This window comes from Triticum dicoccoides, chromosome 2B (assembly GCF_002162155.2).
Source record: "Triticum dicoccoides isolate Atlit2015 ecotype Zavitan chromosome 2B, WEW_v2.0, whole genome shotgun sequence".
Classification (NCBI taxonomy): Eukaryota; Viridiplantae; Streptophyta; class Magnoliopsida; order Poales; family Poaceae; genus Triticum; species Triticum dicoccoides.
This window is the reverse complement of record NC_041383.1, coordinates 384,613,647-384,628,393: the sequence shown is the minus strand read 5'-3', so window position 1 is coordinate 384,628,393 and position 14,747 is coordinate 384,613,647.

Below are 14,747 nucleotides of genomic sequence, written 5' to 3'. Positions count from 1 at the left end.
ATGACTTCACGATGATTTCGGCCAGGTGAATAAAGGAGACAGATGAGCTGGGATAAGAGATGAGATAATATGTCATTAAATTAGTTACCTTGTTGTCCATGAGAAAGAACCCTCAGTACGGCAGATTCCCCAACCGAGCGGAGCTGGGTCGACCGCGAGCAGCATCGAGAAAGCCGATGGCGATAGGCGGCAGCAAGCGGAAGTGGCGAAATGCGGTGTGCTTTGCTGGCAGCATGGCGGCGGTGGCAGGCATCAAGCTAAGTGGTTACTGTCGTGTGATGACCCACAAGCATAGGGGATCTATCGTAGTCCTTTCGATAAGTAAGAGTGTCGAACCCAACGAGGAGCAGAAGGAAATGATAAGCGGTTTTCAGTAAGGTTTTCTCTGCAAGCACTGAAATAGTAGGTGATAGATAGTTTTGTGACAAGATAAATAGTAACGAGCAAAAAGTAAATAAAGTAAATACATTGCAGCAAGGTGGCCCAATCCTTTATGTAGCAAAGGATAAACCTGGACAAATTCTAATAATGAAGAAGGAGCTCCCGAGGACACATTGGGAATTATCGTCAAGCTAGTTTCATCACGTTCATAAGATTCGCGTTCGGTACTTTGATAATTTGATATGTGGGTGGACCGGCACTTGGTACTGCCCTAACATGGACAAGCATACCACTTATGATTAACCCCTATTGCAAGCATCCACAACTACAAAAAGGAGTATTAAGGTAAACCTAACCACAGCATTAAACATATGGGTCCATATCAACCCCTAACGAAGCAACGCATAAACTAGGGTTTAAGCTTCTGTCACTCTAGCAACCCATCATCTACTTATTACTTCCCTATGCCTTCCTCTAGGCCCAAATAATGGTGAAGTGTCATGTAGTCGACGTTCACATAACACCACTAGAGGAGAGACAACATACATCTCATCAAAATATCGAACGAATACCAAATTCACATGACTACTAATAGCAAGACTTCACCCATGTCCTCAGGAACAAACGTAACTACTCACAAAGCATATTCATGTTCATAATCAGAGGAGTAATAATATGCATAAAGGATCTGAACATATGATCTTCCACCAAGTAAACAAAATAGCATCAACTACAAGGAGTAATCAACACTACTAGCAACCCACGGGTACCAATTTGTGGTTTTGATACAAGATTGGATACAAGAGATGAACTAGGGTTTTGAGAAGGGATGGTGCTGGTGAAGATGTTGATGGAGATTGACCCCCTCTCGACGAGAGGATCGTTGGTGATGATGTTGGTGATGATTTCCCCTTCCCGGAGGGAAGTGTCCCTGGCAGAACAGCTCCGCCAAAGCCCTAGATTGATTCCGCCAAGGTTCCGCCTCGTGGCGGCGGAGTTTCGTCCCGTAAGCTTGCCCATGATTTTTTCCAGGACAAAATCCTTCATATAGCAGAAGATGGATGCCGGAAGCCCACCAGGGCCCCCAGGAGATAGGGGGCCGCGCCCTATAGGGGGGGCGCGCCCCCTATCTCCTGGACAGGGTGTGGGCCCCCTGGCCTATTTCTTTTTCTCATAAATTCTTATAAAATCCAAAAAGATGTTTCGTGGAGTTTCAGGATTTTTGGAGTTGTGTAGAATAGGTTTCCAACGTTTGCTCCTTTTCCAGCCAGAATTCCAGCTGCCGGCAATCCCTCTCTTCATGGTAAACCTTGTAAAATAAGAGAGAATAGCCATAAGTATTGAGATATAATGTGTAATAATAGCCCATAATGCAATAAATATTGATATAAAAGCATGATGCAAAATGGACGTATCAACTCCCCCAAGCTTAGACCTCGCTTGTCCTCAAGCAGAAGCCAAAATCGAAAAATATGTCCACATGTTTAGAGATAGAGGTGTCCGTAAAAATAAAATACGGACATGAGGGCATCATGATCATTCTAATAACAGCAACATATATGGATTTTGTCATATGATTTCCTATGTTTAAGTAATAAGCAATTCACAATGTCAAGTATGGTTCAAAAACTTCTTTGGGAACTAACAAACTATAATCTCAGTTATTGAAGCAATTGTAATTTATCGTAACATCAACAAGAGTCAATAATAGAGCTTTTCAGCAAGCTCACATACTCAACTATCTCGTAGTCTCCTATAACTGTTAACACTCACGCAATACTTGTGGTTATAGAGTTTCAGCCGGACACTGAGAAAGATAGGGGCTTATTGTGTTGTCTCCCAACATATTCACCTTTAGGTGATGTCAACAATAATAGCCTATGCCAACTTACATCCAGTTGGATATATGTATCATGATCTTTCAAACACGAGGAGCTTGCCAAAGGATAAAAATAAAAAGGGAAAGGTGAGGATCACCTTGACTCAAGCATAAAGTAAAAACGTAAAGTAAAAGATAGGCCCTTCGCAGAGGGAAGCAGAGGTTGTCATGCGCGTTTAGGGTTGATGCACAAAATCTTAATGCAAAAGAACGTCACTTCATATTGCCCCTTGTATGTGGACCTTTATTATGCAGTCCGTCGCTTTTATTACTTCCACAACAAGTTCGTACAAAGCTTATTTTCTCTGCACTAATAAGTCATACATATTTAGAGAGCAATTTTTTTATTGCTTGCACCGATGACAACTTACTTGAAGGATCTTACTCAATCCATAGGTAGGTATGGTGGACTCTCATGGCAAAACCGGGTTTAAGGATATTTGGAAGCACAAGTAGTATTTCTACTTGGTGCAAGGAATTTGGCTAGCATGAGGGGGAAAGGCAAGCTCAACATGTTTGGAAGGTCAATGATAATATACTTTAACTGAGATGTTGGAAAACATAAACCATTACGTTGTCTTCCTTGTCCAACGTCAACTCTTTTAGCATGTCATACTTAATGAGTGCTTCACAATCATAAAAGATGTCCAAGATAATATATTTATATGTGAACCCCTCTTTCCTTATCACTTCCTATTAATTGCAACGATGACCAAGGCTACGTTCATCAACTCTCAACAATTTTTATGCCTCATACTTTCTACGTGTGAAGTTATCACTATCCATAAGATCAATATGAACTATTTTGTTCTTTCTACTTTCTCAAGATCATAGCAACATAGCAAAGCCCTTGAATCAACACTAATCTTTATTATAGATAGCACACGGACTCGATTACATAAAGAGATCACAATGAAAAACTCAAAACTACTTGATATCAAAAACTTCAACTACTAATAGATCAAGATACTACTAAAAGGATCGAACTAAATAAAGCGGTAAAGATAGGAGTGTGATGGTGATACGATACCGGGGCACCTCCCCCAAGCTTGGCAGTTGCCAAGGGGAGTGCCCATACCCATGTGATTATTTCTTCGGAGGTGATGGAGGTGGTGATGATGACGGTGGATAATCGCACATTGAGCGTAAAAGCTCCTACAACTTGTGGATAATGCCCTTGAGCCCAACAATACGATCTTTCAACAAAATATTCTCCTCTGTGAGGTACTTGTTCTATATGCGGGCTAACTCAATCATCTTGAAACCTTCAATCTCTGGTGGAGTGAAAAGGTTAGGTAAAGGTTGAGGGGTGTCTTCTTCTTTCACCACCGGAGCTTGAGCCTCCATGGACTTCTTGATCCCTTCATCCTTGTTGATCTCTTCTGGTTCCTCTCTTTTCAACTCTATCTTCAATAGCCAAGCATCCTTGTCTTCGTTGTTGGAGGAGGGAGAAGTCATGGTGCTCTAAATCTGCAACGGAAACAGCTCGAAACGAAAACAGAGGATATTTGCGTGATACGGTGGGAAAAACCTTCGGGGGTATATATAATGAATTTTTACCGACCAAAATACGTAACATACAAGAAAACGGAGTCCGGGAGGCACACGAGGTTCCCACGAGACAGGGGGCGCGCCCTACAGGGGGGCCCTCCTCTCTCGTGGGAGCCTCGTGTCCCTTTCGGACTACTTATTTCTTCCTAAAATCCTTAAATAATCCAAAACTGATAAAAATTGCCATTAGAGTTGTTTTGGAGTCGGTTTACTTACTGCACCACGTACCTATGCCTTTTCGGAGTCTGGAACGTTCTTGAAAGTGTCTCTTATGTATTCCTCAGGGGTTATGGTTTCAATAATATTAGTTTCAACATTGATAGGATTACCTGAAATATAATGTTTAATTCTTTGACCGTTTACCACCCTCGGATTTGTGCCTTCAAAGTTGTTGATTTTTATAGCACCAGAACGATAGACTTCCTCGATAACGTAGGGACCTTCCCATTTTTGGAGAAGTTTTCCTGCAAAAATCTTAAATGATAGTTGAACAATAACACATAATCTCCTACGTTAAACTCACGCTTTTGTATCCTCTTATCATGCCGGTGTTTGACTTTTTCTTTGAAAAGCTTGGCATTCTCGTATGCTTGGGTTCTCCATTCATCAAGTGAGCTAATATCAAACAACCTCTTCTCACCGGCAAGTTTGAAGTCATAACTGAGCTCTTTAATAGCCCAATATGCTTTATGTTCAAGTTCAAGAGGTAAATGACATGCTTTTCCATAAACAATCTTATATGGAGACATACCCATAGGATTTTTGTATGCAGTTCTATAGGCCCATAATGCATCATCAAGTTTTTTGTACCAATTCTTTCTAGACCTATTCACAGTCTTTTGCAAAATTAATTTGAGCTCTCTATTGCTCAACTCTACTTGACCACTAGACTGCGGGTGATAAGGAGATGTGATTCTATGATTGACATCATACTTAGCAAGCATCTTACGGAAAGCACCATGAATAAAGTGTGAACCACCATCAGTCATAAGATATCTAGGGACTCCAAACCTCGGAAAAATAACTTCTTTAAGCATTTTAATAGAAGTGTTATGATCAGCACTACTAGTTGGAATAGCTTCTACCCACTTAGTAACGTAATCAACAGCAACTAAAATATGTGTATAACCATTAGAGGCAGGAAAAGGTCCCATATAATTAAAGCCCCAAACATCAAACGGTTCAATAACAAGAGAATAATTCATAGGCATTTCTTGACGTCTACTAATGTTACCTATTCTTTGACATTCATCACAAGATACGACAAACTTACGAGCATCTTTGAAAAGAGTAGGCCAATAAAAACCAAATTGAAGTACCTTTTGTGCAGTTCTATCTCCAGCGTGGTGTCCTCCATAGGATTCAGAGTGACACTTGCGTAGGATCTGTTCCTGTTCATGCTCAGGCACACAACGTCTAATAATACCATCTACTCCTTCTTTATAAAGGTGGGGATCATCCCAGAAGTAATGTCTTAAATCATAAAAGGACTTTTTCTTTTGCTGGTATGTGAAACTAGGCGGTATATATTTAGCAACAATGTAATTAGCATAATCAGCATACCAAGGAGCAGTACGAGAAGCATTGACGACCGCTAATTGTTCATCAGGAAAGCTATCATTAATAGGCAGTGGGTCATCAAGAATATTCTCTAACCTAGACAAGTTGTCTGCAACGGGGTTCTCAGCTCCCTTTCTATCTATAATATGCAAGTCAAATTCTTGGAGCAAGAGAACCCATCTAATGAGTCTAGGCTTAGCATCTTTCTTTTCCATAAGATATTTAATAGCAGCATGATCAGTGTGAATAGTAACTTTGGAATCAACAATATAAGGTCTAAACTTATCACATGCAAACACAACTGCTAAGAACTCTTTTTCAGTAGTAACATAATTTCTCTAGGCAGTATCAAGAGTCTTACTAGCATACTAGATAACATTCAATTTCTTATCGACTCTTTACCCTAAAACAACACCTACAACATAATCACTAGCATCGCACATAATTTCAAAAGGTAAATTCCAATCAGGTGGCTGAACAATAGGTGCAGTGATCAAAGCCTTCTTAAGTGTTTCAAATGCTTCTAAACAATCATCATCAAAGACAAAAGGAATATCTTTTTGCAATAAATTAGTCAGAGGCCTAGAGATTCTAGAAAAGTCCTTAATGAACCTCCTGTAAAAACCGGCATGACCAAGGAAATTTCTTATACCTTTTATGTCCTTGGGACATGGCATCTTTTCAATAGCATCAACTTTGGCTTTATCAACTTCAATATCTCTCTCGGAGATCTTGTGTCCCAAGACAATGCCTTCATTAACCATAAAGTGACACTTTTCCCAATTCAGGATGAGACTACTGTCTTTGCATCTCTGCAAAACTCGATCAAGGTTGCTCAAACAATCATCAAAAGAGGATCCATAGACGGAGAAGTCATCCATGAATACCTCGCAAATCTTTTCACAAAAATCATAAAATATAGCCATCATGCATCTTTGAAAGGTAGCAGGTGCATTACATAAACCAAAAGGCATATGTCTATAAGTAGAAGTACCAAAAGGGCAAGTAAAAGTAGTTTTAGATTGATCCCCTGCTGATACAGGTATCTGAGAGAAGCCAGAATAACCATCTAGAAAGCAAAAAATGTGTGTGTTTGGATAGCCTCTCTAGCATTTGATCAATAAAAGGTAAAGGGTAATGATATTTCTTAGTAGCTTTATTTAACTTATGAAAATCAATTACCATCCTATAGCCTGTAATAATTCTTTGCAGGATCAATTCATCTTTATCATTAGGAACAACGGTAATACCTCCCTTTTTAGGGACACAATGGACAGGGCTTACCCATTCACTATCAGCAACGGGATAAATAATATCTGCCTCAAGGAGTTTTAGTATCTCCTTTCTTACCACTTCCTTCATTTTGGGATTTAATCGTCTTTGAGGATCTCTAACTGGTTTGGCGTCTTTCTCCACTGAGATTTTGTGTTGACATAATGTGAGACTAATGCCCTTAAGATCATCCAAAGTATATCCAATAGCAGCTCGGTGCTTCCTCGAAGTCTTCAATAATCTTTCTTCTTCTTTCTCTGAAAGGTTAGCACTAATAATAACAGGATATATTTCTTTTTCATCAAGATAAGCATACTTAAGATTATCAGGTAATGGTTTGAGTTCAAACACGGGATCACCCTTGGGTGGAGGGGGATCCCCAAGAATTTCAACGGGAAGGCTATGTTTCAGCATAGGTTCTTGTTTAAGGAACACTTCATCTATTTCTTCCCTTTCCTTCATAAACATATCGTTTTCATGGTCTAGCAAATATTGTTCTAACAGATCAGTTGGTGGAACAACAATGGAAGGAAGACCAATAGTTTCATCCTTACTAGGTGGTTCCCTTTCACGAGGTTGTCTACTAAACTTAGCAAAATTAAACTCATGAGAAATACCATCTATGCCAATAGTGACAATATTCTTCTCACAATTAATCTTAGCACTAGCAGTATTCAAGAAGGGTTTACCAAAAATAATGGGACAAAAATCATCTTGTGGGGAACCAAGAACAAGAAAATCAGCAGGGTATTTCATCTTCCCACACAAGACTTCAACATCTCTAACAATCCCAATAGGTTTAATGGTGTCCCTATTAGCAAGCTTAATAGTAACATCAATGTCTTCTAATTCAACAGGTGCAATATCGTGCATAATTTCTTTATAAAGATCATAAGGTATCGCATTAGCACTAGCACCCATATCACATAAACCATGATAACAATGATCTCCTATTTTAACAGAAATAACAGGCGTGCCTACAACAGGTCTACGTGTCTTAGTATCGGGTCTAGCAATATTAGCATTTTCACCCAAGAAAGAGATAACATGCCCATCTAAGTCCTCATCCAAGAGATCTTTAATCATAGCCATACCGGGTTCAACGTTAATTTGCTCAGGAGGTGTATAGGTCCTAGTATTACTCTTATGAACAACAGTCGAAGCTTTAACATGATCTTTTATCCTAACAGGAAAAGGAGGTTTCTCAACATAAGCAGTAGGAATAATAGGATCACTATATGTAATAGTCTTCTCTTCGACTGTAATAGGTGCAGCTACTTTAACTTCAACATGAGGATTATATTTAAACCACTTCTCTTTAGGGAGATCAACGTGAGTAGCAAAAGTTTCACAAAAAGTAGCTACTATCTCAGAGTCAAGTCCATACTTAGAGCTAAATCCACGGAAAGCATCGGTATCCAGAAAAGATTTAACACAATCGAACTTAGGTGTCATACCTGACTCCTTACCATCGTCGGAACACCAATCTTCAGAGTTGCGTTTAATTCTTTCCAATAAGTCCCATTTGAAATCAATAGTCTTCAGCATATAGGAACCAGCACAGGAAGTATCGAGGATTATCAAGAGAAAGCCGAGCATAAAAATTCTGAATAATCATTTCCCGAGAGAGCTCATGATTGGGGCATGAATACAACATTGACTTAAGCCTCCCCCAAGCTTGAGAGATGATTTCTCCTTCGCAAGGCCAGAAATTATATATGTAATTATGATCACGATGAACAAGATGCATAGGATAGAACTTCTGGTGAAATTCCAACTTCAGTCGCTTATAATTCCAATATCTCATATCATCACATAGCCTATACCATGTCATTGCATCTCCCTTCAAAGATAAAGGGAATACCTTCCTTTTGACAATATCATCGGGAATAACTGCAAGCTTAAATAATCCACAAACTTCATCCACAAAGATAAGGTGTAAGTCGGGATGCAATGTTCCGTCTCCTGCAAAAGGATTAGCTAGCAGTTTTTCTATCATACCCGAAGGAATCTCAAAGTGAGTATTTTCATAAGGTTCAGTAGGTTGAGGAGCATCTCTTTGCTCTTCTGTTGGGGTGAAGATACCCCAAACAAGCCCCTCAAAGGATTAGTTTCCATAGTGACAAGTAACAGAAAATTTCAGCACACTATATAAATGTTTCCTTACCAAGTTCCACTCACCAAGAGCGCTACGCTCCCCGGCAACGGTGCCAGAAAAGAGTCTTGCTGACCCACAAGTATAGGGGATCTATCGTAGTCCTTTCGATAAGTAAGAGTGTTTTCAGTAAGGTTTTCTCTGCAAGCACTAAAATAGTAAGTGATAGATAGTTTTGTGACAAGATAAATAGTAACGAGCAAAAAGTAAATAAAGTAAATAAATTGCAACAAGGTGGCCCAATCCTTTATGTAGCAAAGGATAAGCCTGGACAAATTCTAATAATGAAGAAGGAGCTCCCGAGGACACATTGGGAATTATCGTCAAGCTAGTTTTCATCACATTCATAAGATTCGCGTTCGGTACTTTGATAATTTGATATGTGGGTGGACCGGCACTTAGGTACTGCCCTAACATGGACAAGCATCCCACTTATGATTAACCCCTATTGCAAGCATCCGCAAATACAAAAAGGAGTATTAAGGTAAACCTAACCACAGCATTAAACATATGGGTCCATAGCAACCCCTAACGAAGCAATGCATAAACTAGGGTTTAAGCTTCTGTCACTCTAGCAACCCATCATATACTTATTACTTCCATATGCCTTCCTCTAGGCCCAAATAATGGTGAAGTGTCATGTAGTCAATGTTCACATAACACCACTAGAGGAGAGACAACATACATCTCATAAAAATATCGAACGAATACCAAATTCACATGACTACTAATAGCAAGACTTCACCCATGTCCTCAGGAACAAACGTAACTACTCACAAAGCATATTCATGTTCATAATCAGAGGAGTAATAATATGCATAAAGGATCTGAACATATGATCTTCCACCAAGTAAACCAAATAGCATCAACTACAAGGAGTAATCAACACTACTAGCAAACCACAGGTACCAATTTCTGGTTTTGATACAAGATTGGATACAAGAGATGAACTAGGGTTTTGAGAAGGGATGGTGCTGGTGAAGATGTTGATGGAGATTGACCCCCTCTCGATGAGAGGATCGTTGGTGATGATTTCCCCCTCCCGGAGGGAAGGGTCCCCGGCAAAACAGCTCCGCCAGAGCCCTAGATTGATTCCGCCAAGGTTCCGCCTCGTGGCGGCGAAGTTTCGTCCCGTAAGCTTGCCCACAATTTCTTCCAGGACAAAACCCTTCATATAGCAGAAGATGGACGCCGGAAGCCCACCAGGGGGCCCAGGAGATAGGGGGCCGCGCCTTACAGGGGGGCACGCCCCCCTGTCTCCTGGACTGGGTGTGGGCCCCCTGGCCTATTTTTTTGCTCATAAATTCTTATAAAATCCAAAAAGATGTTTCGTGGAGTTTCAGGATTTTTCGAGTTGTGCAGAATAGGTTTCCAATGTTTGCTCCTTTTCTAGCCAGAATTCCAGCTGCCGGCATTCCCCCTCTTCATGGTAAACCTTGTAAAATAAGAGAGAATAGCCATAAGTATTGAGATATAATGTGTAATAACAACCCATAATGCAATAAATATTGATATAAAAGAATGATGCAAAATGGACGTATCACCGCGATAGGCGGTGCCATGCATACACGCGGAGGAGCTTGTGCAGGTGTGAATGGGGACCAGAGGGGGTGGCGGGCGGGGTGAGGGTTTTTGTGACGTGGCGATGGTGAGGGTTTTCTTTTTTCTTTTTTGAATTGGGTGGTGAGGGTTTTCTGTCCCACAAAGAATTTCAGAGGCAACAGTTTGCTAGAGCCAACCGTGTGTGATTGACGCAACAGGAAAAATGAAAGTCATTGCACACGGTTCCAATTTTGGGAATCATGTGTGATTGACATACTACCTCCGTCCTAGTTTATCAGCCCCCTTTGTAATTTGTACCAAATTTTGACCAAATATTTAACTAAGAAATTTTTATGCATGTCACAAAAAATTATATCATTGAACATTATGTTCCAATACGCATCCAACGATATAATTTTTGCTGACCTGCACTAACATTTTGTCAGTTAAATCTTTGGTCAAAATTTAACACAAATTACAAAGGGGACCAATAAACCTGGACGGAGGTAGATTCCATCAACCGAACTGAATGCATCGATATCCCACATTTAGACATAAGTAAACATAGATTAAACATACTCAGACATAGATAATAAGCGTACACAAGCATAGTTCAACCGGAATTACATAGTTCAACCGTCATTAAACATACTCAAGCGTACATAGTTCGATCTCACATCTCATCTCACAGGCCGGGATGATCCTGAAGCTCCTCCAGGTACTCGGTGTACGCGTCATGCGCCACCCTGTGAGAATACTTCTGCTTGAAGGAGCCAACGGCCCTTCCTCTTGCATGCGCCAGAACACTTAGATACGCGTCATGAAGCTTGTGGTTGCAAAACAGGTATTGATAGCCATTGTTCCAGGTCCTAATACGCCTATTATGCATTCCCGCATAAAGCTCCCTCGGGATTTTCCTCTTATACCTCCTCTGGCCATCTTCATCCTCGTTATCCACATCGTCAGACATCACCTATACAAATAGTAAAACAAATTTGGCATCAAATCAATGTTTACATGCCGTGAAGTAGGATTAGGAATTTATGGCTATTTATTTATACATATCCAGAGATTATGGTTTGATTTTTAAGCACAGTCGTCTATGTACAGACCAATCTTGAAGAAAATAATGGCACAAACATATGTAGGTCATTCAAAATCAATTGTCAAGTCCTGGATAGGAATTATTAGCACGAACACTAACCCTAGTCGGATTATTATCAGAAATCATTCGCACAGATGAAGCAACTAATCACCTATCACTTGTACCATTCAAACAATCAATACACTACACGGATCTAATGAAACTTACTCAGATTTCATGGATTGGAGAACATAACCATAGGATTTCTATTCCAAAAAGGGGGAGGCAGGAGTAATCAGAGAAACCCTAGGATCTATTTGACACATAAATGGATATAGATGACTAACCAGTTGTCCGTCATCGTCGAGTCGTCGCCGGAGTGGTCGTCGGAGTCGTCGTCGGGGTCGTCGCCAGAGTCGGTGTGGAACTCCGCCTCGGCTGTGGAAGCTAAACGCCGTCGACGACATCAGGGTGTAGCGATAACTCACCGTCGGTGACGGCAACCTCTGTCTCCATCTCCACGTCGTGCTTCGATGCTTTAGCAGCCCTGGCATCGTCACTCCCTCCGATGGGGTTCTTCAGCGGCATCCTCATACACTAACGGCTTGAGGACTGAGAGCGGTGTCGAGGATGCAAGTAGAAAGAGAGAAGTGTGTGTATGGAGAGGATGGGGGGTGCGGCCGCTCGGGCGCACCATTAATATGGAGAAGTGGGAGAGAGGCGGGCGACGGTCAAACCGCTGGCTCACCTCCCGGTGAGCCTGCGCACCGGACTGCTGGCATGCCTACCGTCATTTCACACAGCTACTCGCACACCTCCCGATAACACTGCGCAGCAAGCACGCCCCCGTCAATTCACACACCTGCACGCATGCCTCCCGGTCTGCCTGCATGGCAGACTGCTCGCATGCATCCCGTCAACTCATGCCTGCTCGCACGGCACACGGGTCGCGTGGCGTCACGTATATTTTTTTCTTTTGGATGATTATTGTTGTCGCTTTATTGCTTAACCAAAGCATGGCACGTATCCATTTTTGGTCTAACGCTCACAGTTCGAACAAATAATCCATTTGGGATATGGGTTCCCAATTATTAATGATCTCCCGTTTGTAACTAGATAAAGATTACGTCAAAACTGGTCTCAGATTTGACAATAAAAAAGTACAATGACACTTTGTATTGGTGTCCATATGACAACATGATAAGTTTCATGAACTTCAAATAAGTTTTGGATGCACTAGAATTTAAAAATCAAGATTCTCAATGTTTGAAATTTCTTGCACGGGGAGTAAACATGCACCAGTGAGGCACATGTGTTTTTGCAACCCATTTAGGTGCAGTGTCACGTGCGCATGTAGCTCAAATTTGATTTTTTCACATTATACCCGTAGAAAATCAATCTATTAATGTACTAAAACATCTTAGTGATCTCTGTTTTTTGTAAATTAAAACGCCGCTCCTTTGGTAACATATGTTCACCACGGGATAATTTAACATGCATCGTAGTTGCGGTGGATTCGTGGTGTGTGTGTGGGTGTGTGCGTCTGGGGGGTGGGGGGTGAGCCACCGTGTGGGTCGGCCGTTTTGTTAGGCAGGTGCCACATCAGAGTCGTGAATTTGTTATTTAAAACATTACACAACCCTTTCATACATACATGTTTTGTCCACATGCAGTCGATGGTTGTCCTACACGACACTTGATACTCACGTGTGACGCTTTCTGTGGGCCCGCGAGGTCGTCGTCCATCACTTTGACGCAGCCGGCAGTGAGGTAAACCAACAAGGTAGAATCTTTTTTGTTTGTGTTATGGTGATATATAGTACGCGTCAAAGAGGTAGGAGAGGACTAGCATATATGCTATATGTACGCGTCCGTGAACAAGTATACATCACTCAGTATCGGGACTTTTCGATTTCCGAGGCATGTGCCACATCATAGTTGTGAAAGTGGCTATTCAAACATCATACAAACATCTCTTTGGGCCACATGCATGCATGCGGTGGTTATCCTAGCTAGGATACTCACGTGTGACGCTTCCATATATGGGCCCACGAGGCTATCGTCAATGCATGCATCACTTTGACCTACATCGGGAGAGGTTAATTAATTTCACCATCGAGGGGGATTCTTTTTGGGTTGTATTACGGTAGGAGCATATAGTATGCATCGAAGAGGGGGAAGGGGACCATCATATGTAGTACGCTTCATGAACCTCGCTCTATGTGGGGGGTTTACGGTTTTTTAGGCATGTGGCACATCAAAGTTGTGCATTTTGGGTATTCAACATATGTTTAGCCCACATGCAAAGCGATGGTGGTTGTCCTCTCGCACCCACTTAAGCTGTTATCAGCGATATCGATGATTTCCATCTGTGGGCCCGCTTGGTCCATCACTACTTTTTTCCTGACAACGAGAGAGGCTAATTTGACTTAGGCGGGGATTATTTTTTTGCTTGTAATACGGTATATATATAGGTCATGCTCTCAGATGACATGATACAGTTTGAGCACACACACATGCATGTGTATGCATGAGTCCCTCCCATCGAGTAGAAGTGGCTAGTACAACGACACGTCATGAACCGATCTCTCTCTGTTTGGGGACTGTACGATTTTCAATGCACGCGCCACAGTAATGTCATGAAATGGTATTCAAACATGCATGCGCGCATCACCTCCATACATATGCATGTAGTGGTTGTCTTCGAATGGTACACTCCCTCGCATGGTTATCGTTGACAAGCCTATATATTCGTGGGCCCACATGGACATCCATGATCACCTTGACCGACAACAAGATTGGTTACCATGGCGGATTCTTCCTTTGGTTTGTCTTATTGTAGTATAGGTCATGGTGAGATTCAGACCTAATTAAGTTTGAGCTCATGTACTATGCATGCATGCATGCATGAATCACTGTCATCGGCTTGAAGTGTAGTGTAACATACATATGCATCGTCAACCTAACCCTCACTTAGTGTGGGGATTTATAGTTCAAAATCACGGTGACACATCAAAGTTGTTCCATTGTGTATTCAAAAACACACCTCTCCATACATATGTTTGGGCCACACGCATGCAGTGGTTGTCTTCGGGGACTAGCTACTTGCGTGATTATTGGCGAGCTAGCCCATCTCTGGGGTCGCATGGATGGCCATCACTTTGACCAACAACAAGAGAGAAGTTGTACGACCAAGATGGATTATTCTTGGTCCGTTTTATGATCCATCTTGGTGAGATGCCTCTCTGGTGTGCCGACTGAAAGTGTGTGTGGGGGGGGAGGGGGGCTGCTACTTCGCACTTTGCTAGGTGAACCTTGGTTGG